This window comes from Megascapheus bottae, chromosome 20 (assembly GCF_031878675.1).
Source record: "Megascapheus bottae isolate mThoBot1 chromosome 20, mThoBot2.hap1, whole genome shotgun sequence".
Lineage (NCBI taxonomy): Eukaryota > Metazoa > Chordata > Mammalia > Rodentia > Geomyidae > Megascapheus > Megascapheus bottae.
The window spans coordinates 4,011,581-4,035,176 of record NC_143528.1 but is presented as its reverse complement, the minus strand read 5'-3'; the positions used below and the strand labels follow the sequence as shown (position 1 = coordinate 4,035,176).

General features: G+C 44.1%; 1 pseudogene; it reads right to left on the bottom strand.

Moving 5' to 3' along the window:
* Positions 1-417: 417 nt before the first annotated feature.
* LOC150049096 (serine hydrolase BPHL pseudogene) lies at positions 418-2,048 on the bottom strand (annotated as a pseudogene).
* Positions 2,049-23,596: the final 21,548 nt, after the last annotated feature.

The window sequence follows — 23,596 nt, the reverse complement described above, 5'->3', positions numbered from 1 at the left end:
AATAGGAAAGTCCATAACCAGTCAGCAACTTGTTGTAGGACTTGCTTAACATCAGAAGAAGTTGGATTCGAGGGTCCTTGGAGTAATTGATCAAGGGTTTGAGCTGTTGGGTAGGGAGATCCATAAAAATGTGCACCCAATTTATAGGTTCACATAACTGCTGCAATTCAGTTAAAGTATATTGGGGCTTAATAGCGATTTTTGGCCAATTTGGGGTAATTTTGTTTTGATAGGAAGGTGCAATTTATTGTTAAAAATAACTTCATTTTGGAACTTTTACTTCAGGTTTTTCCATGTGTAACAAACACCTGACTTGGATCACATTGTAGGGAGGACAGGATTCTTAGGAACTGAGGTATAATGGGAGAACAGAGGCAGGTCTGAGGTATTGTGATGGAACAGCATGATCAAGGCCCTTACCACAGAACTTCTAGCATACAGAAGTCCTCAGGTATATTTTCATTGTAGAAAGTCTTCCACTAAATTGTTGAATTCTTTTGCAAAACGTAAGTGCAGGTTGTGTTTGCCTTCTGGCATCGGATGCAACCATCTGGCAGATGTTTAAACTGTGTTATGCCTTCCACCCATTTTTCCCAGGTTCTCGCTAGGTAGTCATACCCATATAAGGACTTCTAGGTGCTTCCTTGCTTTCTCACTCCATTTAGAAACATCTTGGATACCCTGATAAATCCTATCATCTTCATCAGTGATGCAGGCATTCGCTCTCCAAATCACCATCTTGCTGATGTAAGATGGGTACTTTGCAGCAGCAATGAGTGCAGTTATGCCACCATCACTCGAGCCCAGCAGGGAAACTTGCTCAAATCCCAGTGCCTTCATCAAGTCAACAGCATCTTTCACATCTCTTTCAAAAAAGTCCACTGGGCAGTCTCGATCTGGGGATCTAGAATGTCCATATCCTCGGGGATGCCAGGCAATTACTGTGAAGAGCTTCTTATTCAGGCTGCTAAGCTGGGGTGCAAAATCAGTCCCTCTGCTTCCAAGCATCCCAGGAAGCAGCAGGACCGCATGAGCACCCTCTCCTGTCAGCTGATAATGCGGGTGGACACCATTCACAGCCACTTTGGCAGAGGTCACAGTGGTGCTGACATTGGTTCTGCAACCTGAGATCCCTTCAATTCACAGCTCCCAAGGTCCACTGAAGACATCCTGGGCACTTGGCTTGGGACTGTGCCCCTAGGTCCAGGAGTGTGTGGATGCCAGGGGACTTTTCTCTCCTAGCTGCGGGAACTAAATTGAGTTTCTTCTTAAAAAATCATGGTTTGCCTCCTGAAACACTGTGAGACCAGAACATGTGTTCAAGGTGACTTAGCAGGCGCTTCTGTTCTTCCTGTGAGGAAGAACAGGTGGAGTCTCCACTCTGACACTCTTCCAATATCACTGTCCGGCCATGGGGACCAGCGTGGCCCCAGTCAGGCTGTGGCTCGTGGTACAGAGCTCACAGCCCCACATAGGGCAGGAAAACCAGGGCCACCAGTACCAGAGCCACTGCCTGCAGAAGCTGCTTCTCCTGCTGCCACGTCAGGGCCCGCCAGCCTCTACTTTTCTTGCTGCAAGATGGAGCCAATCCACATGTGGGCCAAGGGACTTGGAAGAAAGCCTGGGGTATCCGAGATAAGCATAAGGGGCTTTGATTTGAACTTTTTCGGGTACAATGTGGAGGCCCAATATTGCGAGGTTCTCTTTAAGTAGTGTTAAGCAGGTTTGTATGGTAATAACATCTTTATGCGCTGGCAAAATATTGTCCATATAGTGGACGCAAAAGCATTTAGAAAGTAAAGGCCTAATTGCTTGAGCAACATACATCTGACACAGTGTAGGGCTATTTTTCATACTCTGAGGGAGAACTTTCCATTGATACCGGTGAGTGGGTAATTGACAGGCTTCCATACCGAGAAGGCGAAGTATTCCCTATCATCAGGGTGTAAGGGGATGGAAAAGAAGCAGTCCTTAATATCAGCAATGGCAACAAGCCAACCTTTGGCTATTGCAGAAGGGTGTGGGAGTCCAGGTTGGAGTGTTCCCATCTTTTTCATGTGACTATTAATGGAGCGTAGGTCCTGGAGAATTCTCCATTTTTCTTGAGCCCTTTTTTGGATGACAAAAATAGGAGAATTATGGGGGCTGGTGCTAGGTTCTATGTGTCCTCTTTTTAATTGTTCCTCCACTAGAGCCTGGAGATGGAGGAGCTTTTCAGGAGAAATAGGCCACTGTTTGACCCAAATGGGTTTGGTGGTATCCCATTGGAGTGAGATAGGCTCTGGTCACATAACAGTGGCCGTTAGAATTGGGGGTACTGAGGGTAATTAATGGCTCGATCTGTTATGATATCCTCATAAAAAGCCCTATCATCTGTTAGCACAGTGCCCATATTAGTTAGAACATCTCGTCCCCAAAGATTGCATGGGAGGCCAGGGGCAACAAGAAGTTTAAAAGCCCCGCTGTCTCCGTCACAGTCTTCCTATTTCACAGGCATTGGACCTGGAGGGAGGCAGCTTTTCCACTGACACCCTGTAGACAGGCTCTGGGAACTAGGTTCCATCCTAATCCTCAACTTCCTCTTTTCTAAGGACCGTATCAATGATGCTTTTTTTTTTTTTTTTTTGCCAGTCCTGGGCTTGAGCTCAGGGCCTGAGCACTGTCCTTGGACTTTCTCAAGGCTAGAGCTCTACCACTTGAGCCTCAGCACCACTTCTGGCTTTTTTCTAGGTATATGGTACCGAGGAATCGAACCCAGGTCTTCGTGCATGCTAGGCAAGCACTTTAACCACTAGGCCAAACTCCCGGCCCCCTCAATGATGCTTTTAAATTTTGTTCCATTTATCATAAGTTCCATTCTAGCTTTTCCATTTTGGATGGGGATAGTCCATAGCACTTGGGGGGATGGTTGCTGCTGTTGTCCTCTTGGAGTAGGGGCTGAGAACTGCCCCTTATCAAGTTTAAAGGCTGAGGCTTAGAGCGGCATTCAGAGGCCCAGTGAAAATCTTTTTTGCATTTTGGACATATGGACGGGAGTGGTTTTCTTTTTGGAGGCCCCCAGAGTGAGGGGCAATCTTTTTTGAAATGACCAGCTCCACCACATCCCAACAAGCTCGGGTGCCACTAGGGGGCGCGTGGGTGTTAGTGGTCATAGAGGCAAAAGCCTGTGCAAGCTCAGTCATGGCATGAGTTGAGGTCCCCAAATCCTTGGTGGCCATGATCCCATCAGTGATTTTCCCATATCGCTCTGGTGCAATGGCTTTTCTACATTCCTGGGTGGCTCCCTCCCATATTAGAGTCTTAGCCATAGCATCTCGGGCTACTCAGGAGATTGAGATCTGAGGATCTCAGTTCAAAGACAGCCCAGGCACTAAAGTTCAGGAAACTCATATCTCCAATTAACCACCAGAAAACCGGAAGTGGCACTGTGGCTCAAGGGGTAGGGCAATAGCCTTGTGCTGAAGAGCTCAGGGATAGTGCCCAGGCCCAGAGTTCAAGCCCCAAGACCAACCAAAGAATTTTTTTTAATCAGTTAATAAAAATGTCTTCTAGTTGGTCACGGTGGCTCATGCCTGTAATCCTAGCTACTCAGGAGGCCGAGATCTGAGGATTGCGGTTGAAAGCCAGCCCGGGGAACAAAGTCTGTGAGGGTCTCTTATCTCCAATTAACCAATAGTAAACTGGAAGTGGTGTCATGGTTCAAGGGGTAGGCGAGTAGCCTTGAGCTGAATAGCTTAGGGAAAGTGCTCAGGCCCAGAGTTCCAGTCCCATAACTGACGGGGAAAAAACCCAAGTGTTTCCTGAAGAAACTTTTATCCTGATGGGTTCCAATTTCTTTTTTCTTTCAGTCTTGCTTACATTCAGCTTGAAATGCACAGAGCAAAGAAGATGTTTCCTGTTTGTGAATAAATCTCAGATTACTGAGTTTTATTGCAAGGGTCAACACCCTGAAGATTCCCAGTTTGTGTTGACATTTGACAGTTCACTGACATGTATCCTGCATGTTAGCTGTTACCCACAGTGTCTAGGGATAGGTCTCTTCAGACTATGCATGCCTTGTCTTCCAGCCCCCACCCCTGGGCACACAGGTGACAGGATTTGTACCTTGGAATGGAAACCTTATTTGAGAAAAATAGTCTCTTGTCGAAAGAACCAGAGCTAAGAGTGGTAAAGAGAGGGAGAGAAAGATCTAACCCTGTAGGGGTTGGAGATGTGGCTTATTTGATAGAGGGGCAGCCAGTAATGAAAGTGTCAGGTACTCATTACCTTGGACCTAAAAAAAAAAAAAATTGAGAGGTCCCTGAAGACTGATCAGCCCCTCCCCTCCCCACACACCTCAGACACTGCACCCAGGAAGACCTGTAAGCCCTTGGAATCTAAGCTAGGCAGTACCCAGGAGCCATAGCAAGGGACGTCCACACTAGAATCCCGTACTGGCTATTGCTTTGTTTTTGTGCCTGTACTCTGTCCCTTAACTTGGCCATTCAAGGCTGGTTCTCTACCACTTGAGCCATACACCCTCAGTTCTGACTTTTTGCTTCTCAATTTGAAGATCACGCTCATGGACTTTCCTGGCCTGACTTGGAACTATGATCCTCAGGCCCCATTGCCCTAAGTAGGAGGTTTACAGGCTTCAGTCCTTCCACTGGCCTTGTTCTTTTTGACAGGAGGAGGGAGGCAGGGAAGGGAAGAAATCCAGTAAGAAGAGAGAGAAGAAAACAATCCAGTTAGAGGTAGAGAGAAGATGAGGGTGTATGTGTGACTATTTCTTGGATCAGAAATCCAGAGGATCAGAGAAACAAAATCATCAACAATGTTCCCAGTCCAAAAGTTGGCAAAACAAATAGCTTCCTTTTTTTAAACTGAACTTTGTAACAGGAGGAATCCTCTCACAGGGAGGGGGAGTGTTCCTGAGCCAGGCTTAGGCCGCGGAAACGTTTGCACTGCAGCCTTGGGGAACCAGGCGGCCAGTCCATAAAGGAAAAGCCAGCGCGCAGGAGGACGGGTGGGGACCAGCCCGGAAGCCTTGCGTGGAGAGCTTTAAATCCTTGATTGGCTTCCCGGCGCCACGTCGGGGACATTGGGGTCTCTTCTAGCCCCTGCCCAAGGACGTTTCCTGCTTGATGTCTGGAAGTGCAACGAGAAGTTACAAAGCTTCCTTCTCCCAGTGCCCAGCACCCCTTGCTGGCTTCCCGGAGCCTGTGTGTGTCCATCAGTGGAGCAGAGGAGGGAGGGACTGGCTGAAGCAGGTGGTGCCTGGCTTCCCCCTCCACACCATCCAGGTAGGTCTAGTCGCAGCTTCCAGCCGGGATCTGCCAGGCTAGGATGTGTGGCAAGAGTAAGGCAGGTCTACCCCCATGTTTGTCTCTCCTTCCTCCCTTTCCACCCTGGGGCCACCCAGGCGTGCGTTTCCTTCGGTGGAGTAAATGTGAGTGGACCAGAGCCTAGATGGTGCCCAGGCTTTCCTAGACCAGCCCATCCACTCACCGACCAAGACACCTGCCTTGGGTTTTTATCCAGGCATGGCCCAGCACTGGCAGCGTCCTGCACAACCAAGGCTGTTGCTGAGAACTGGGCAAAGCTTCGGTGGCAGAGGTGCCCGGTGCACCCAGAATCCTGCCTGTGACCTTAGCTTGCCTTACAAATGTGCTCCCCATAAACTGGCAGAAGGGCCAGCTTTGGCAGTGTACCTTGCGACCAGTCCCAGGATGTCTTCCAGCTGTTTTTGTTGTTTGGTTTGGTTTGGGTTTTGACACCCAGACTTCTCTAGGCTTGGGGGTGCTATCTTTGGCTTTTTATTATTCAAGGCTACCATTTAAGCCACGGGTCCATGTCTACTTTTTCCTTGGTTTGTGTTGCTTTTTGCTTATTTTGGCTAATTGGAGTTATGAGTCTCGTGGATTTTCCTCCATTCTCATATCTCTGCCTCCTGAGCAGAGGACTACTTGCATGAGCTACTGATTTCCAACTGGCCTTTTTTATCTGTAGGATACATTTTACTCCATTAGCCACATACTGTCTTGCTTTGGTTCCTGGTGGGTTAAATCAATGAGCACAAGTAAAACAGTGCTAGCTAGGGGTCTTCATGCAGCAAGGAATTTTTCCCGAAGTGGTCACGTGCCAAGCCACGAATATCAGGCATTATCGATATTCTCATTTTGCCTGAGGCTGTAGACACAACAGTTAAAAGCAGAGGAGAGAGTTGAACCGAGGCCACTTGGAGTCCCTGCTGCCAGACTTAGGTAACAGGAAGACTGGAGTTTGAATCTGGTAAACTGTGTGGCTTTAGACAATTTCTTTTTATTGCTTCTCAGCCTTTTGGCAAAGAGTAGGTCTAGACAATTACCTCTGTCTCCGTTTCCTCATCCTGAAACTGACTCCTGGCTGCTACTCCCACTTTCTGTGGTGTGTAATGGAACTATTAAAGGGGCTCTTCTGAGAAGCCCCAGAGTTCTGGGGTGCCAGAGGTGCCTTTTTGAAGGAAAGACAGGTCAGAACTCAGAGTCTTACACTTGCTATGCAATTCAAACTGCATTCCCAGCTCTTTTACTTTATTTTCCAGATAGAGATGTTTTTGCCCTGGGTTGGTTTAGACCATGGTCTTCTAATCCATGTTTCCCTCTATAGCTAGGATCAAATGCCTGCACTACTTCCCTGCCTCATTTTCTAATAGTGCCTTGTTAGGGTTTGGACATTCTGTAAGGGATGTTAGCATACATTTAGACTGAGCTTCAGAAAGGTGGGTTTTGTCATATGTCACTTAAATGCTTTTCAGGGCGTAGTGGTAGAGTGCTCACCTAACATGCCCAAAACCTTGGGTTCAATTCCTCGATATCACATACTAGAAAAAGCTGGAGGTGGTACTGTTACTCAAGTGGCAGAGTGCTAGCCCTGAGCAAAAAGCGTCCAAGGACAACGCCTATGCCTTGAGTCAAGCCCCAGGACCAGCACAAAAAGAAAAAAAAAAAAAAAAGCTTTTTTGAATCCAGGAGTGCGGTCTAGTGGTAGTGCTTGGTTTTGATTCCTCAGTACCATAAACATAGAAAAAGCCAGAAGTGGTGCTGTGGCTCAAGTGGTAGAGCTCTAGCCTTGAGAAAGCTCAAGGACAGTGCCCAGGCCCTGAGTTCAAGCCCCAGGACTGGCAAAAAAAGAAAAAAGAAATGCTTTTCTGGGTAGTGATGATTTGTGCCTGTAATTCTGACTGCTCAGGAAACAAATCCTGAGGATTACAGATTAAAGCCAGCTCAGACAGGAAGACAGAATCTTGTCTCCAATTAACCACCCAAAAGCTGGAAGTAGAGGTATGGCTCAAGTGGTAGAGCTGTAGCCTAGAGCAAAAAGCTTGGGGACCTCATATGTACCCTGAGTTTAAGCCACAGTACTGGCACCAAAAACCAAAAAGAAATGCTTCTTAAATGTGATGTGAGAAGCTCCATGTGGCTTTTTGAAAGGACACCATGCATGTTCCAGACCCCCTCGCCGGCCTCCGTGTATACACTTGCAAACACACATGCGGTTAACTGGAGACAAGGGTCTTAGTCCTGGAATTTTCTGTCTGGGCTGACTTAGAACTATGATCCTCAGATCTCAGCCTGAATAGCTAGGATTAGACATGTGAGTCGAGTGGCTCAAGCTTTATCCCACTTGTGGGTTGAAGTTCTCAGTTGAAAAAAAAATGTTAATTTGCAGAATTGCTGACCCCGAGACAAAGTAGTACTTTCACTAGACTGAAAATGACTGGGGTTTCAATCTTACCCCGTCTCTGCTAGCCTTGGCTCTCCCATTGTCTCCCCCAGTAATCATCTGCCCTGGGGAGTGTGCTGGAGGTGGCAGGCTCAGGAAGCCAGCTCTTCCCTTTTAGATATACTGTCCCGTAACGTGGGGACATACAATGGATAGCTCCCTGGAGAGCATATATGAACACCTGGCCTCCCTTGCAGTCTTTTCTTGCAGGGCCTCTGTGGATGGAGCTTCCAGTTACAGACATATCATTGATCAGAGTAGCTTATTAAAGATCCCTCCTATTGATAGCAACTTACTGTAATGCATAAATTAGTGCATCTACTTCTCACAAAAGCTCTAGGAGGCACAATCTCTAAAGGAAGAGACTTTAATGAATGACCTGCCCATGGGCACTCATTCACTTAGTGGTGACTGTGAGAAGAGGTGCCCCAACCCTCAGAGTCTCAGCCACAGAATCTTGAACACTTGGGCAGCCTTGTTTGACAGAGGCAATAGGATATTGTGCTATAGGGTTTTTTGTGTGTTTTGGCAGAGAATGCTGCTGAGGAAAGGCTGGGAGGAGCAGGGTCACAGGGCCGGGACAGAATGTTCTGTGGAAGGAAGTGTGTTGCTATGAACAAGTGGGGTTTGGACTGTTTTCCATATGTCATCCCTCAGATTTCATGGATGAGATAATGTCATTAAGTAATGACTGTGCCAGTACTTGGGCTTGAACTCAGTGCCTGGGCATTGTCATTAGCTTTTTCACTTAAGGCTGGCACTCTACCACTTTGAGCTGCAGCTCCACTTCTGGGTTTTTGCTGGTTAACTGAAGTAAGAGTGTCACAGACTCCTGGCTTGAGCTGGCTTCAAATCTTGACTCTCAGATCTAGCCTTCTGAATAGGTAGGTTTACAGGTATGGGCCACCAGCACAGGTGAGATGGGGTCATGTTTTTATTCTGCATTGCTGAGGATGAAATCCACAGTTGCTTAGCCCCTGCTCACATGTGTTCACCCTAACCCAGGATGATACTGAGAGTTGAGAAAGTGCCATCTAGCTGCTCATGCACATCCTAGCTCTGCCACACATCCGAGAAAAGTCATCCTGGGCAGGTAACAAGAACAAAGTGTCCTGCTTTTGTTCTTATTCTTTTTCCTCCTTTTTTCAGTGAGCAACTGCTGTTGACCAGGTGCCATTCCTATTTCTACATATAAAATGTAGCTTATTTTTTTAATAATGAGGCTATGACTTACAAAAGAATTTTGTGGCGCTTGCAAAGAACAAATCTGGAGCCTGGGAATGTGGCTTAGTGGTAGAGTGCATGCCTAGCATGCATGAATGAGTTTGATTTATCAATACCACAGAAACAGAAAAGGCTGGCAGTGATGCTGTGGCTCAAGTGGTAGAGTGTTAGCCTTTAGCACAAAGAGGCTCAGGGACAGTGGCCAGGCTTAGAGTTGAAGCCCCAGGACAGTCAAAAAACAAAAATAAAACTAAATTGAAAAAAAATGAACCAATTTGAGAGTATTATCTGTAAGTTAAATTGATAATGATTTGGGATTGGAGATGGAATTCCATACTGGAGTGCTTATCTAGCCTATGTGAAGTCTTGACTTAAATCCTTAGCATGGGTAAGGGGGGAGATGAGTGCAAAGACTTACCCCACCTTTAGAAGAAAAAAGGCTTAGGGATACATCCTAGAGAAGGAGTGCTTGCCTAATGTGGGCAAGGCTATAGGTTCGACTTCAGTAGCCCCCAGTATTGATACATATATACAAAAAAATATAACTCTATACATGTTTGTACTTAATACATTTATTATATATACTATAATATACAGTACATATTTATTATATTTAATATAACATATGATAGATACTACATATCAATTTTAATATGTGGTATATTATATAGAACGTTATATATTATATGCTTATATATTTTTATATTTGTATGTTGCACATGTTTCAGAATATACATGTACATATATGCATAGGCATCTTGATACTGGAATGTATCAGTTTGTCAAGTGAAAACATACATATATACTCAGGGCAGATATAAGTCCACGACTGCTGTTTCTCATGGGCCGCCTTGGGGAAGGCACTCCCTATTTTGTGATATTATTTGGGTGGTCTCCAGGACTGCCTGTCAGGTAGCCCTGTTCTCTTCCCTTGGTACCACATACACAGAAAAAGCCAGAAGTGGTACTGTGGCTCAAGTGGTAGAGTGCTAGCCTTGAGAAAGTCTGAGGACAGTGCCCAGGCCCAGAGTTCAAGCCCAATGACTAGGGGAAAATTGCTCCAAGGCCACAACGGAGGATTCAGCTCCTTTATTATGCAATTTAGGACTCTCCTAGATCTTTGGAACTTTCCGTAGTTTAACTTTCTGGCTAATTATTACCATCTGTGTGGTTGCTGGCAGCTGACTCTTTGCTGGGGCTGGCAGGCCTTTGTTTGACTCCTTGCTGGCCAGCCTGAGGTTTACACACCAGCTGTAGCCAGCTGCTAAAGTCCCCCGAGGTCTTAAGGATGTGTGCCCACTGATTCTTGGCCAGCTGATGGTAAGTGACTTGCTTTCTTGCCTGCTTCCTGACCTCTTGTAGTCGGCTCTCCAGAACAGGTCTGCTTTTCCTGGTTTCCTTTTCCAGCATGCTTGTGATGTGTGTGTACAGTGCACATGGGAAAACACTGCTCTTCCCCCAGAAGGGCTCCACAGCAAGCATGCATTGCATGTGCCTGTGTAGATGCTGATATGTATGTAGTGGAAAATGGCCTGGATGGACTTCAGTAAACAAACAGCTGTCAGAACCTGAGGCTCATTTTAGCCTAGTTTGGGAAGGCATTTAGTCAGTTTCTAGAATCGTAGGCATCAAAGCTCAGAAGGATCTCGGAGACTCTATCCTAAACCCAGTACCAGTATTGTGTAGAGAAAAACACCTGCAGACAGTGAGACCCTAAAGCCACAAAGCCAGGGACCCCCCCCTCTGTGTCATAGCCCTGAGAAGGAATTAAGGTTACATGCCTGCTGGATATTTCCATTTGTCCTGATCTATTCTCCATTTGGCATTGTGCCCAGTGACCTCAATGTCGAGGGGAAGAAAGATGAGCATTCCTCTTGCTCTCGCTCTGCTTGGTTCCCTGGACTGCTGGCTTCTCCACTGGGCTCTCCCTCTTTCCTTCTTAGGCTAAGGTAGTTACAGGGTCTCCCCTCTCTACAGCCAGCTCTGGGGTTCTGTACTTTTGTTGTTGCTGTTGTTGCCATCTTCCAAACAATTCCTTTATTAAACTCTCAAAATAGGGCATTCCAACCTCAGGACACAAGACTGGCTTTGTTTATTAGAGAAGAGGAAATGTAAATGGTAGCTTTACATCATTAGGATTAAATGTTTGCTATTGATCAGTTTCAAGGAGGCTTATTTTGCCTTCCAGTCCCTGGTCTACGGTGAGCTGGCTCCATTATGGTTTTGGACCTATATGGTAAGGCAGAATGGGTGGAGAGGAGTGTGTGTTAGTGCAGAGCTGCTCACACAACAGCTGAGAAGCAAAAAAAAGGGGGGGGATAATTTGCTTCAAAGCCATGTGCCCAATGATTTAACTTCTATTAGGCTCTACTTCTTAAATTTTCCTCCATCTCCTAATAATATTAGAGACTAGTGACCAATTTCTTACCATATGAGTCTTTAGGGGACTTTAGAGATCCAAAACAATTGCTATGAAGGGGAGTTAGCCCTTGTTGTGAGCAGGTGAAGTAATTCACCAATAGGCAGGTAATATGATGCAACACGCTTTGTTGATTTAACATAATTTAGCAGAGTCAACACATCACAGTTACTGTATTCTAATCCTAATTTATCTAATCCTAGCCTGCCTATCCAGCACACCCACTGGGCTCACCTCTCTGACCTCTTTTGGTCCTGAAGTCAAACTGGGCCTACCAGTTGGTTGTTGGACACAGCTCCCAGTCCTGTCATGCTGTGAGCTCCGGAGTCGGAGTCACAGGTCGAGTCTCAGTCCTCCTTAGTCCTCTTGGGCAAGGCGCAGCCTCAGCGGACCAAGGCCCACAGAAGTGCTGTGTCTCAGTCAGAACCCTTCACTTATATCTGTCTTTGGGTCCTTCTTTCTGGCCCAAACTACTCCTTGCTTGCTTTGGGTTGGTTATGCCCAGAAAAGTTGCTTTCTGATTGGTTGTGCCCAGGGGTGTGCTGGTATCTTACTCTGTTCCTCTGTCTCCTGTGGCCAGGTGTCTGGGCTCTTAACGGTTTTATGATTATTCTATCTTGTGTGCCTGGGTTCTGGCTATTACCATGGATACTATATCTTTTACTGCTATATGCCCTCTTCTAGTGGATTTATCTCTTATGGCCACATGCCCTTAGATACAAGTTTGCATTGACAATAGAAGTATTTTAGCTACATTTCAGTCCATTACTTTTCATTCTAATCATATTCATTATGTTAATATTTTCCCATATAGTCATTTAGTAGTTTCACATCATATTCATTACGTTAATATTTTCACATGTTAGTATCTTCCTCCACCTGTTCTACTTTCACATCTTAATTCCCATAACAGCCCTGAAATTTAGGAAGATGGAATATTAGTTTCCTGTTGGTATACTGTAGTAACAGGTGACGGTGAACTGGATAGTTTTAAGCAACATGAATTTATTCCCTTACATTTTATGTCAGAAATTTAAAGTCAGTATCGTTGGGTTTGATTGGCATTGGCAGGGCTGCATTCCCTGGAGAGGCGATAAGATAACCTGTCTTTGCCTCTGGCCTCTGTGAGCTTCTGGTGGCTGCCAGCATTCCCTGGTTTGCAGCTATATCACTTTCATACATTTTGCCATGTTCTCTATGTTGTGTACATTTCTCATGCTTCCCTTTCATAAGGTGTTTGAGATTATATTTTAAGGCCCACCCAGAAAATCGACAATAATCTCCATCTGAAAAATTTTAATTTGCCTTAATAAGGTAACACAAATAAGATAAATTGTTCCAAAAAAAGACTGTAAGGGTTCCCGAGAGAGGAAAGACATGAGGGTAAGTAGAGGTAAAGGAAAGTTTATTAGAGCATGCTCCTGGTAAGACTCCCTGGTCAGGATCAGAGAGGTTGCACTGGAACCTGAGCAGGTTGGATTTTTTTTCCTTTTTGCCAGTCCTTAGCTTGAACTCAGGGCCTGAGCACTGTCCTTGGATTTTTCTCAAGGCTAGAGCTCTACCCTCGAGCCACAGCACCACTTCCAGCTTTTTGCTATGTATGTGGTGCTGAGGAATCGAACTCTGGTCTTTGTGCATGCTAGGCAAGCATTCTACCACTAGGCCAAACTCCCAGTCCCTGAAACATGTATTCTTGAAGATGCTTTTCAACTCCTAATTCTCTTTGGACTTGGCAGCTAGATATTCTCATGACACAATACCATGATTCCCTGCCAACAGATTATTACCAAGCAAAATACCAAGGGAGATAAAGACGGCACATCCCAGGAAAACCGTAGTAAGCTCAGTACAGGGACATTTAGGGTATGGAAATCATTGGATTCAGAAAACTGAATCTTGTACCATAAAAAGTGATAGAGCTGGTGTGCCAGTGGCTCACACCTATAACCCAGCTACTCAGTAGGCTATGATCTAAGGATCACAGTTCAAAGCCAGCCCAGGCAGGAGAGTCCATGAGATTCTTACCTCCAGTGAACCCCCAGAAAACTGCAAGTGGCATTGTGGCTCATAGTAGTAAGAGCACAGCCTTGAGCTAAAGAGCATAGGGACAAGGCCCATGCCCTGAGTTCAAGCCCCTTGACTAACCAAAATAAAAAAGTGTCAGGTTCTCAGAAACAATGGCTGTATCATCTTTTACAGGTGAGGCCTGGAAAAGGGAAATTTCTTATTTACAGCCAGCCAGTGATAGGTACAGGACTAAAATAGAAGTCTTGGGTCCCAGTTTTTTCATCATGCCTCCATCCCTGATGACTGATTGACACGTCACTGTCAATGCGGAGGGCCAGACCACAATGAGATAAAGAGCTTTCAGGAATTCAGACCAACACTGAGCTTCCCTCACTGCGGCAGTCTTGCTATGAAATGAGTCAGCAGGACTAAGCAGGCACTTGAATAATATACATTCAGCCACAGACCCCCCTACAGCACAGAGGTGATAGTCTCTGGCTAGAGCACATGGAAGAGAATCACTTCCCTGCTACATGAGCAAACCCACCCTTCAAATGCGTGGCAGCCATGAGTGATGGGATCCCACTGCACAGATGATGGGTAGACAGTAAGTCCAGATATGGAGCCAGTCTCTAGGAGGAAGCACAACATTGCAGAGGGCTCCTGAGCATAATTTTATGATCGAGGGCTAGGAATGTGGCCAAGTGGTAGAGTGCTTGCCTAACATACATGAAGCCAGAAGTGGTGCTGTGACTCAAGTGGTAGAATGCTGGTCTTGAGCAAAAGAAGTTCAGGGACAATGCCCAATCCCTGAGTTCAAGCCCCAGGACTGAGAGGGAGGGGAGGGAGAGGGAGAGGGGGAGGGTTTCAGAAATACCTGCTATTGTGTATGGCACATGGTAAAAGCACTACCCTCATAGAAAACATCATTTCTACCATGTGTCATAATCGAAGAAAAGCATGAAGAACCCAGAGATTTTTCTGCATAAAGAAGAGAAACCAGGATGGGTACACATTAATGGTTTCTTATGCAAAAATAGTATCATACATATTTCTTAAAATGCTCCTGCTTTCTGGCTGCCTAAAACAAACAGGATGCAGGGAGCCTTCACGTGCTGTAGAACAGAGCTAAACATTGAGAGGAAATCTCTGGAGAGAAGCAAAGTGGAAACTTGTCCTTAGAGGTCATGCACAAACCTTGGTGCTTTATTTGAGGACATTCAGAACCAGAAAGAACTGCCAGCTTAAAAGAAAACAAAAACCAAATACAACAGCTTTTTTGCCTGAAGCAGAAAAGAAGAGGAGCTGCTCTGTCTTTGGCAGTCTGCAAGTTACCCGTATTCCTGTGGAGAAAGCAGCATGGCACTGGTACAATCACACTTGCTGGCGGAAACCCAGGGCCTCTCTGCACACAGGTGAGGATGGCAGAAAATAAAAAGGCCCTCCCTTGCCAGATGTGGCCTGTGCACAGATCAGGAGAGAGTGGCTGCTAGTTTTTGCTTTCACAGGTTCCTGTGGGAGGACACTTCAGTTATTTTTCTTAGTTTTGGTTTACTGCTGTTACTGGCCCTGCACTCGGGGCCTAGGCATTGTCCTTTTGCTTACTTGGCTCAAGGCTGGTGCTCTGCCACTTGGGCTTTAGCTCTACTTCTGGCTTTTTTGGTTATTAATTGGAGTCTCACAATTTTCTTGCTCGTACTGGCTTCAAATTGGGATTTCCTATAAATTTTAGTTTCCTGAGTCCCTAGTATTATAGGTATGAACCACGGTTATCTAGTTCACTCACATGGTTTTGACCTCTGTTCAGCTCCTGGATTCCCATTGCTGTGGATACCATAACCATTTTCTTCAAGGCTGGGGATCTGATGAAGTGTGAACAACAGTAGCAAGCCCCCCCGACTCCATGGAGGGTTCTGATTCTTCATTTACGACTTAGTAAGGTCAAGATGGTCAAGCGGAAGCATGAGCTGACAGTGAGAAACAGAATACTAAGAATATCTGAGCCAAAGCCTGCCAAGAGAGCCACTAGGATCATGTCCAGATCTCACCCAGTGCAGGAATCCTTTCAAGATCTATAACCAGGGTTAGCCAACCTTTGCTTGCAACAATGGAAGATATTTCTGGCTGACACAATTGACTTAGCAATCCATCTTCACAGTGAGGTTAACTAAACCTCACCTGTCATGGTGCACCAATCTCCCCACCCCCCCTTGTCTGTTTCAGCTTTGGAGCTGAGATGGATCTTCTCAGCAGAGCCCACCAAAGCTGAGCAAGGCAGAAGTATAAAGTCTGGGACATTTTTGCCTAGGCTAGGACTCCTCAAAGGGGTATCTTTGGTTTCAAGCTCCCTACAGGGCTAGCAGAGACTTTGTCAGACCTGTATTATAACCTGAATGTTCTCTTGCCCAGTCTTTTTATTTCCTGCTATAGTCTGGATGTAGAATATTGCCTGAAGATCCATGGTGCTGTGGGAGGTGGTAGAATCTGTAAGAAATGGAGCCTATCCTCAGTTTCTCAAAAGACTAAACATAGAGCTTCCCTATGACCCAGCAATTCCAGTACTGGGCATTTACCCACTCGTCTAGAAACAAGGACATACTAATCCACTAGGACAACGATGTGCATTGTAGCACTATTTACCATAGCAAAGATATGGAACCAACCCAGATGCCCTTCAGTTAATGAGTGGATCAACAAGATGTGGTATTTATATACAATGGAATTCTATGCTGCTGTCAGAAAGAACGACATCGCCCCATTTGTTAGGAAATGGAAAGACTTAGAAGAAAAAATATTAAGTGAAGTAAGCCAGACTCAAAGGAACATAGGCTCAATGGTTTCTCTCATTTGTCTTAATCAGTAGAAACCTTGGGCTCTCCTAACAGAGATTTACAATAGAACAAAACCTAGATACATAAGGCCATATAGTATGATGCTAAATGAAAGGACCTCCAGGATATAGAAACAAAAGCCATATAATGAGTGATTGTTGTCTTTAATGTACTATGTTATCTCTCATCTCTTTTGCTGCCCCTTGGTTATCTCATATTGTTACAGTATTTCACCTTGTTATCTGATATATTGGATATATTTGTATTTGGTTATTTGAAATTGGATAGGGAAGGGGGGAAAACAAGATAGGGGGGAGGGAAATGGGGACCAAGACATGAGAAAGGGTATCCATGTATGTGAAGTAATGCACCTTCTATCTGGTGAATATAAAAAAGGTATGGAAAAAAAAGAAATGGAGTCTATCCTGCTTTACCTGACTTTGTACATCACTTTACAATAACCAAAAAGATGTGGAGCCCAGTGGAAGGAAGTTAGGTCATTGCAGGGGGGATGCTTTTGGTTTTGGCCAGTACTGGGGGCTTTGAACTCAGGGCTGGGCTCTGTCCCTGAGACTTTCTATGCTCAATGATAAAGCTCTACCGCTTGAGTCACAGCACCATTTCTGGCCTTTTCTGTTTATGTGGTACATCAAACCCAGGGCTTCATGCCTGCTAGGCAAGCACTCTACCACTAAGCCACATATCCAATCCTGGGGGAGGGGGATACTCTGGAATGATGATTTTAGAGCTCAGTTCCTCCTTTTTTTCTCTCTCTTATTCTGGTGCTCGTCCTAGGGCCTGAGCACTATCACTTAGCTTTTCTATTCAAAACTGGCAATCTATGATTTGAGCCACACGTGCACTTCTAGTTTTTTGATGGCTAATTGGAAATAAGATTCCCCTGCCCAGGACTGGCAAAAAAAAAAAAAAAAAAAAAAAAAAAGCACCCTAAGGGCCAGGCACTGGTGAGTCAGGCTATAACCCTAGCTATTCTGGAGGCTAAGATCTGAGGATCAAAGTTTGAAGCTAGCCTGGGCAGGAAAGTCCGTGAGACTTTTTATCTCCAATCAACCACTCAAAAGCTGGCTCAAAGTTACTGTGGCTCAAAGTGGCAGAGCACTAGTGTTGAGCCAAAGAACTCAGGAATAGCACCCAGACTGGAGTTCAAGCCACACCAGTGACCAGAAAAAAACAAAAAACAACAACAACAACAAAAAAAACACCCTAAGGGTTGAGTGTCAGTGACTTATACCTGTAATGCTACCTTCTCAGGAGGCTGAGAATTTGAAGGACTGCAGTTCCAAGCCAGAATTGGCAGAATAGTCTTTTGAGATTCCATCTGCAATTAGCTCGCAAAATAGTAGACTGGAAACATGGTTCAGATGGTAGAGTACCATCTGTAAGCAAGAAAGCTGAATAAGAAACCCCAGTCCTGGACGCACACACACAACACACACACACAAACACACACACACGCACACATACACGCACGCACGCAAAATGTCCTTGAACTGTTACTTGAATTGTTATTGAGAAATGTAAATGACAAGAAAATGAAATATAAAACAAAAATGTGTCCTTAGAATGAAGACTGAACTTGGGTACTTGATAGTAAGAAACCAGTGTTATAGGTCTGCATTACCAGCTTAATTCTGAAAACTTCTAGGAACTTATAGGATATGCGACAATTACATCACTTTGAAATGAGAGAACAAAGACTTAAAAAAATCTTTTTTTTTTGCCAGAATTTGAGAAGTGTTAGGGAAAAGTCCCACAGAAACTGAAAGGCAGAAAGATTGCTGAGAATTTTCTCCAGGCAAAAGGGGCTGGCAAGTTTCTCTGAAAACTTACCATTTTTCACCTGACTTCATTCTCTTCCAGTCCCAGAGTGTCCAAAGCCAGGAAAAAAAAGAAGAAAAGAAAAAAGTAAGGTCTTGGTTGTGCTATGTTCACCCTTTACAGTAAAGTGAGAACAAATTCAAGGCAAACCAGTAAAGATAATTCCCCCAAACATGATGTAAATGAGTTTTTTTGTTGTGCCAGTACTGGGGCTTGAACTTAGGTGCTGTCCCTTGGCTTTCTTTACTCAAGACTGGTGTACTATCATTTAAGCCACAGCTGTACTTCTTCCAGTTTTCTGGTGGTTCACTGGACATAAGAATCTTATGGGCTTTCTTGCCTGAACTGGCTTTAAATAGCAATCCTCAGATCTCATCTTTCTGAGTAGTTAGAATTATAGGTGTGAGCAACTGATGCCCTTGGTCTCCTAGTTTTCTAGCTTTGAGTTTTCACTATGTTTAGTCAGTGCCAAAACAATAAGTGAGATGGAGATAGAATGTGGGCTTTCAAATATTTCCTAGAGGCTACTGGTAGGCCTCAGGTCTTGCCTACTCATCTTTGTAAAGATGAATCCAGAAGAAGACACATCATGAAAGACTAACTCAGGGCAGACTTGAAGTAGAAGGAACTGGAGGGCTTGTATTAGAAGCACAGACAGAGCCTGGATTTGCATAGTGTCTATGGCTGGAGTGGATTTATGGACAATTTTTCAGCTGGGTTTAAACTGGTTTCCTATCGCCATCTAGTGGTACAACGGGGTAGAGTGCTAACTGGCAGGGCTGCTGCATACAATTCTGCATGTATTTCTTCCAGGCCTCCAGGTTTTACTTCAAGACAACAGATGTTTGTTTTTTTCATGCCCAGTTCAATGATGAGACTATTACATAGGATTTGTTTTGGCTTAACTTCTTTTGTGTGTCAGTCCTGGAGCTTGAAATCAGGCCCTGGATGCTGTCCCTGAGCTTTTTTGTTGTTATTGTAATTAATAAAAGGGTTACATGATATTTGCCAGATATAAGGTATCCCTGAGCTTCTTTAGCTCAAGGCTAGCACTCTACCACTTGAGCCACAGTGCCACTTCTAGCTTTTGCAGTTTATGTGGCACTGAGGAGTCGAAGCCAGAGCTTTATAAATGCTAGGCAAGCACCATTCTACCACCAAGCTACATTCCCAGCCCCTTGGCTTAATCTTATATACATGAAATAGTAATTGCTATATACATATTTTTTCTACATAAATGTATAGTCTCAGGAAATTATTGGAAATAAGTGGTGCCTGTATAATGTAGGTATGTGGTATCGGGGATTCCAGCTTCACCCTTAGTACATGGCTGCTACCACTTTGAGATTAAATATAGCTCCTTGCAATCAGCTAGCTCACCAACATTCCAGTCAGCAGGAAAAAGAAAGTACACCCTCCCCAATAAAAATACATTCCCCCTCCCTAATAAAAAACTCACCTCAAGGCCTGTGAATTTGGTTTAGTGGTAGAGTGCTTGTCTAGCATGCAGAAAGCCCTAGGTTCGAGTCCTTGTTTGCCACATACACAGAAAAGCCACAGATGGTGCTGTGGCTCAACTGGTAGAGCACTAATATTGAGAAAACTCAAGGATAGTGCCCAAGCCCTGAGTTCAAGCTAGGACTGGCAAAAAAAAAAAGACTCACCTTTCCCTTTCTCATTAATGGTACATCCAAGAAATGGAACTTGATACTTCTATTTCTATACCATTGGCTAAGACTTAGAAGGTTTTTGTTTGTTTGTTGTTTTTGTCAGTCATGGGGGTTGAACTCAGGGCCTGGATACTGTCCCTGAGTTTTTGTTTGGCTAAGACTTTAATAGCATGGCTGCCTATCTATAATGGAGAAAAGAAAAGGTACTACTATTCATAACAGCTATGTTTCTATACGGAAATAAGTGTTTTGCTTGTCTTTACTAATAAGGAGAGTACAGCTATCAGGAGATGTATTGTCTATGATTGAAACTGGGTGTTTAGACTCAAAGCCTAAAGTCCAGGAGTCGGAAGTTAGGTTCAATCACTCACCACTATATACCAAATAAAGAGATAAAGTGAAGTGCAGAGAGGGACTTATTACTACATGGAAGCCATGGAAGAGAGCGCGTCTGTATACTTTCAGCCATCTTCTGGTAGGACATTAGCTTCAGATTAAAGGGAGGTGAGAAAGGTATGGACAGTTATAACATTTCCAAACCACAGGTGTGGGCTGGTTGACCTTTAGCTTAGTCTTTGTCCTTGGAGGACATCCTGAGAATTACTATCACTCTATCACTGGACTCAACAGAAACACCCGCTGAATGACCTCCTGAATTTGGGGTTGCCTGTTTAAGGGGCAGTTTACCTTCCACACAAGATGTCTTACAGTGAAACTTTGATTGCAAAGCTACAGTAGCAGAAAATAGTTCAGATTAAAGGGACTTTTTAGTTAATTCACAGGGCTCCACCAAAACATCTTTTAGGTCCCACTGTGCATGACCTTGAGAGATCCCAGACTCTAATCATTCATTGTCATTCCCCATTGCTCAATTCCTTTGGTTTTGTAGTTTATTGAGGTATGGGCTCTGGAGTTTGAACTTAGGGACTTGTGCATTTTAGGCAAGTGGTATGTATATTACTGAGGGATACCCCGGTCCTAGTACAGGTTGGGGTTTTATCTCTTAAAATTCCCTTCAAGTTCCAAAGCAAGTTATTGTTGGTAGTCTTGTAGTTTTGATATTTCAAGTCATTCAGTTTATGTACAGAACCTGGATGGTAAGTCTGGATATTACCATTCCATATGAGCCTTATAGCCCGGGTTCTGCTTTGCAGTTTTCCAGACTATTCTGCCATTCCTCAAGAAAGTAACTTTAAGATGAACAGAGCACTGAAAGTGACTCTCAGGGTTGTGAAGAGGGGCAGGGCTATTCAGCCTTGGCTATTATTGTTTGGCTCGGTGGATTAACAGGTGGAAGTCTGGCAATGGCCCCACCTCTGTGCACTCAGTCTGTCGCTCAGTAGAGACCATACAAAGGCTGTGGGTCCTGGGGAATGAAAAGATGAAGCCAGGACCCCCAAACATGAGGAATCCAGAAAAGGTGTCAAGGAGGAGATGCTTGCAACCATATCTTGGAGATGGAGTTTCCAACTTCAACAAGAAAATTCTCTTGTCTGAAACAATGGAAAAACAAAACTTACCAGAGTAAAAGAACAGAAGCTGGTATCACCACAATTAAGCATTTTATTATTCAAGATTTATTCCTGAATTGCCTGACCTGGAAAGAACAGACACTGAGCAAAAAGCAGGATATTAAGAAAAAGTCTGACCAAGAAAAATACCAAATCTGTTCAAGAGGTGAACTTAAAAGACAGAGGTTTCGGGCCGGGAGTTTGGCATGGTGGTAGAGTGCTTGCCTAGCATGCATGAAGCCCCAGGTTCAATTCCTCGGTACCACATACATAGAAAAAGCCAGAAGTGGTGATGTGTCTCTGGTGGTAGAGCTCTAGCCTTAAGGAGAGCCCAAGGATAGTGCCCAGGCCCTGAGTTCAAGCCCCAGGACTGGCAAAAAAAAAAAAAGACAAAGGTTTCTAATTTGGGTTCAGTGGCTCATGCCTATAATCCTAGCTACTCAGGAGGCTGAGACCTGAAGATCAAGGTTCAAAGCCAGCTTGAGCACAAAAGGACCTGAGACTCTTATCTCCAATTAACTTCTAGAAAATGGGAAATGGGGCTTGGCTCAAGGGTAGCCTTGAACTAAAGTGCTCAGGGACAGTGCCCAGGCCCAGGGGTAGGATTGTAGCCTTGAGCTGAAGAGTTCAGGGACAGTGCCTAGGCCGAGTTCAAGCTCTATGACTTACAAAAAAAAAAGGACAAAGATTTCTTAAGTGTTTTTAATGGTATTAAAGGGTTTGATAACTGTCCTTAATGAAGAAATAAAAGTTTATTTTTTTAAAGCTTGTTTTTGATGAAGCCAAAGAAACTGGAAAATAAGTAGGATGTTTCATTCAAGAAATAGGTAAAAGGAAGTCTTCTTTTCTTGCTCATTTCTGTTTTTAAGATTTTTATCGGGCTAGGAGGTGAGATTGTATTTGTATTTTGGTGTTTAGTATCTATAAAATTCTAACTTGTATTATATTTAGGAAGTGTTTAGTGTTATTTAATTTCAATTTTTTCTCTTTTATTTTCTTCTCTTTGGAGAAGAAAACACTTGTGTTTAACTGATAATTGTGTTCACTTTATTTCCCATCTTTTCCCTCTCTGTTACTAATTTTGAGTAAGTTTGATTTATCTGTTTTAAAGTTTACTTACTTTCTTTTACCATTTCTATTTGACTACTAAAGCCATCTGGTGAGTTTTCTTGCAGATTTTGTGTAGAATTTATGTGAAGAAGCATATTATCAACTGCAAATGGGCTGTGAAAAAATTACAGATGTTGCCAGACTCTAGGGGCTCATACCTATAATCCTGCATATTCAGAAGACTGAAATCTTGAGGATCACAGGTCAAAGCCAGCCCAGGCAAGAAAGTTCATGAGATTCTTATTTCCAATTAACAACAACAACAAAAGCCAGAAGTAGAGCTGTGGCTCAAGTGGCAGAGTGCTAGCCTTGAGCAAAAGAAGCTCAGGGACAGTGTCCAGGCCTGAGCTCAGGCCCCAGGACTGGCAAAAAAAAAAGATTCAGGGCTTTCTATCAAAGGTCAGGAGGAAGGATTATTTGTTTGCTCTTATTGCTTTCACTTAAGTTTGTACGTGTGTGCCTTTCTAGTGCAACAAGCAAGAGGGAAAGCTATACAAATGAAAAAGAAATGCCTTGAGCTGTTCAGTTACAAATGTGTTTCCTACTCAGTAAAAAACCTAAAGTGTCCAGCTTTCTTGCTGACTCCACCTTTCCTTTTTCCTTGAACCATCACTAAAAGAGGCCGCCACACCTTTTTGTGAGAACCTTGCTCTGACAGCAATGTTTTCATTACCAATGATAATTTAGTCATGTTATCACAGTATTGTAGTAAGGAAGTGTGAAGAATCTAAACTTCTTTTGAGGGTGGGTACTGGGGCTTGAACTCAGGGCCTGGGTGCGGTCTCTGAGCTTTTTGGCTCAGTGCTGGCAGTCTACCACTTGAGCTTTTTTTTTAAAGTGAAGCTAAAAGCCTCATGGTCTTTCTTGCCCAGTCTGGCTTCAAACCACAATCTTCAGATGTTAGTCTCTTGAAGAGCTAGGACTATAGGCATGAGACATTTGTGCCTGATGAGAATTTGAATTTTTTTAAAAAAATTGTTAGCATTCGTTCTCTTCCGCTGTTTGAAATATTTTCCACAAAATTTCAGGTTCAGTCTCATGTTTTTACTAAATAGTACTTACCCCCTCCCCCAAGTACGTATGTTCATCTGTGTTCACTGTGGCAGCATTCTGGACCTTTGGGACTGGCTGACTGAGCAGGCTGAACATAATGAAGAAGGCTGTTAAAATTTGACGTTCAACAGGGAGATTAGTTGTGAATATGTCTCTATTATAAACTTTCTAACACCTTTGATCTTCTAT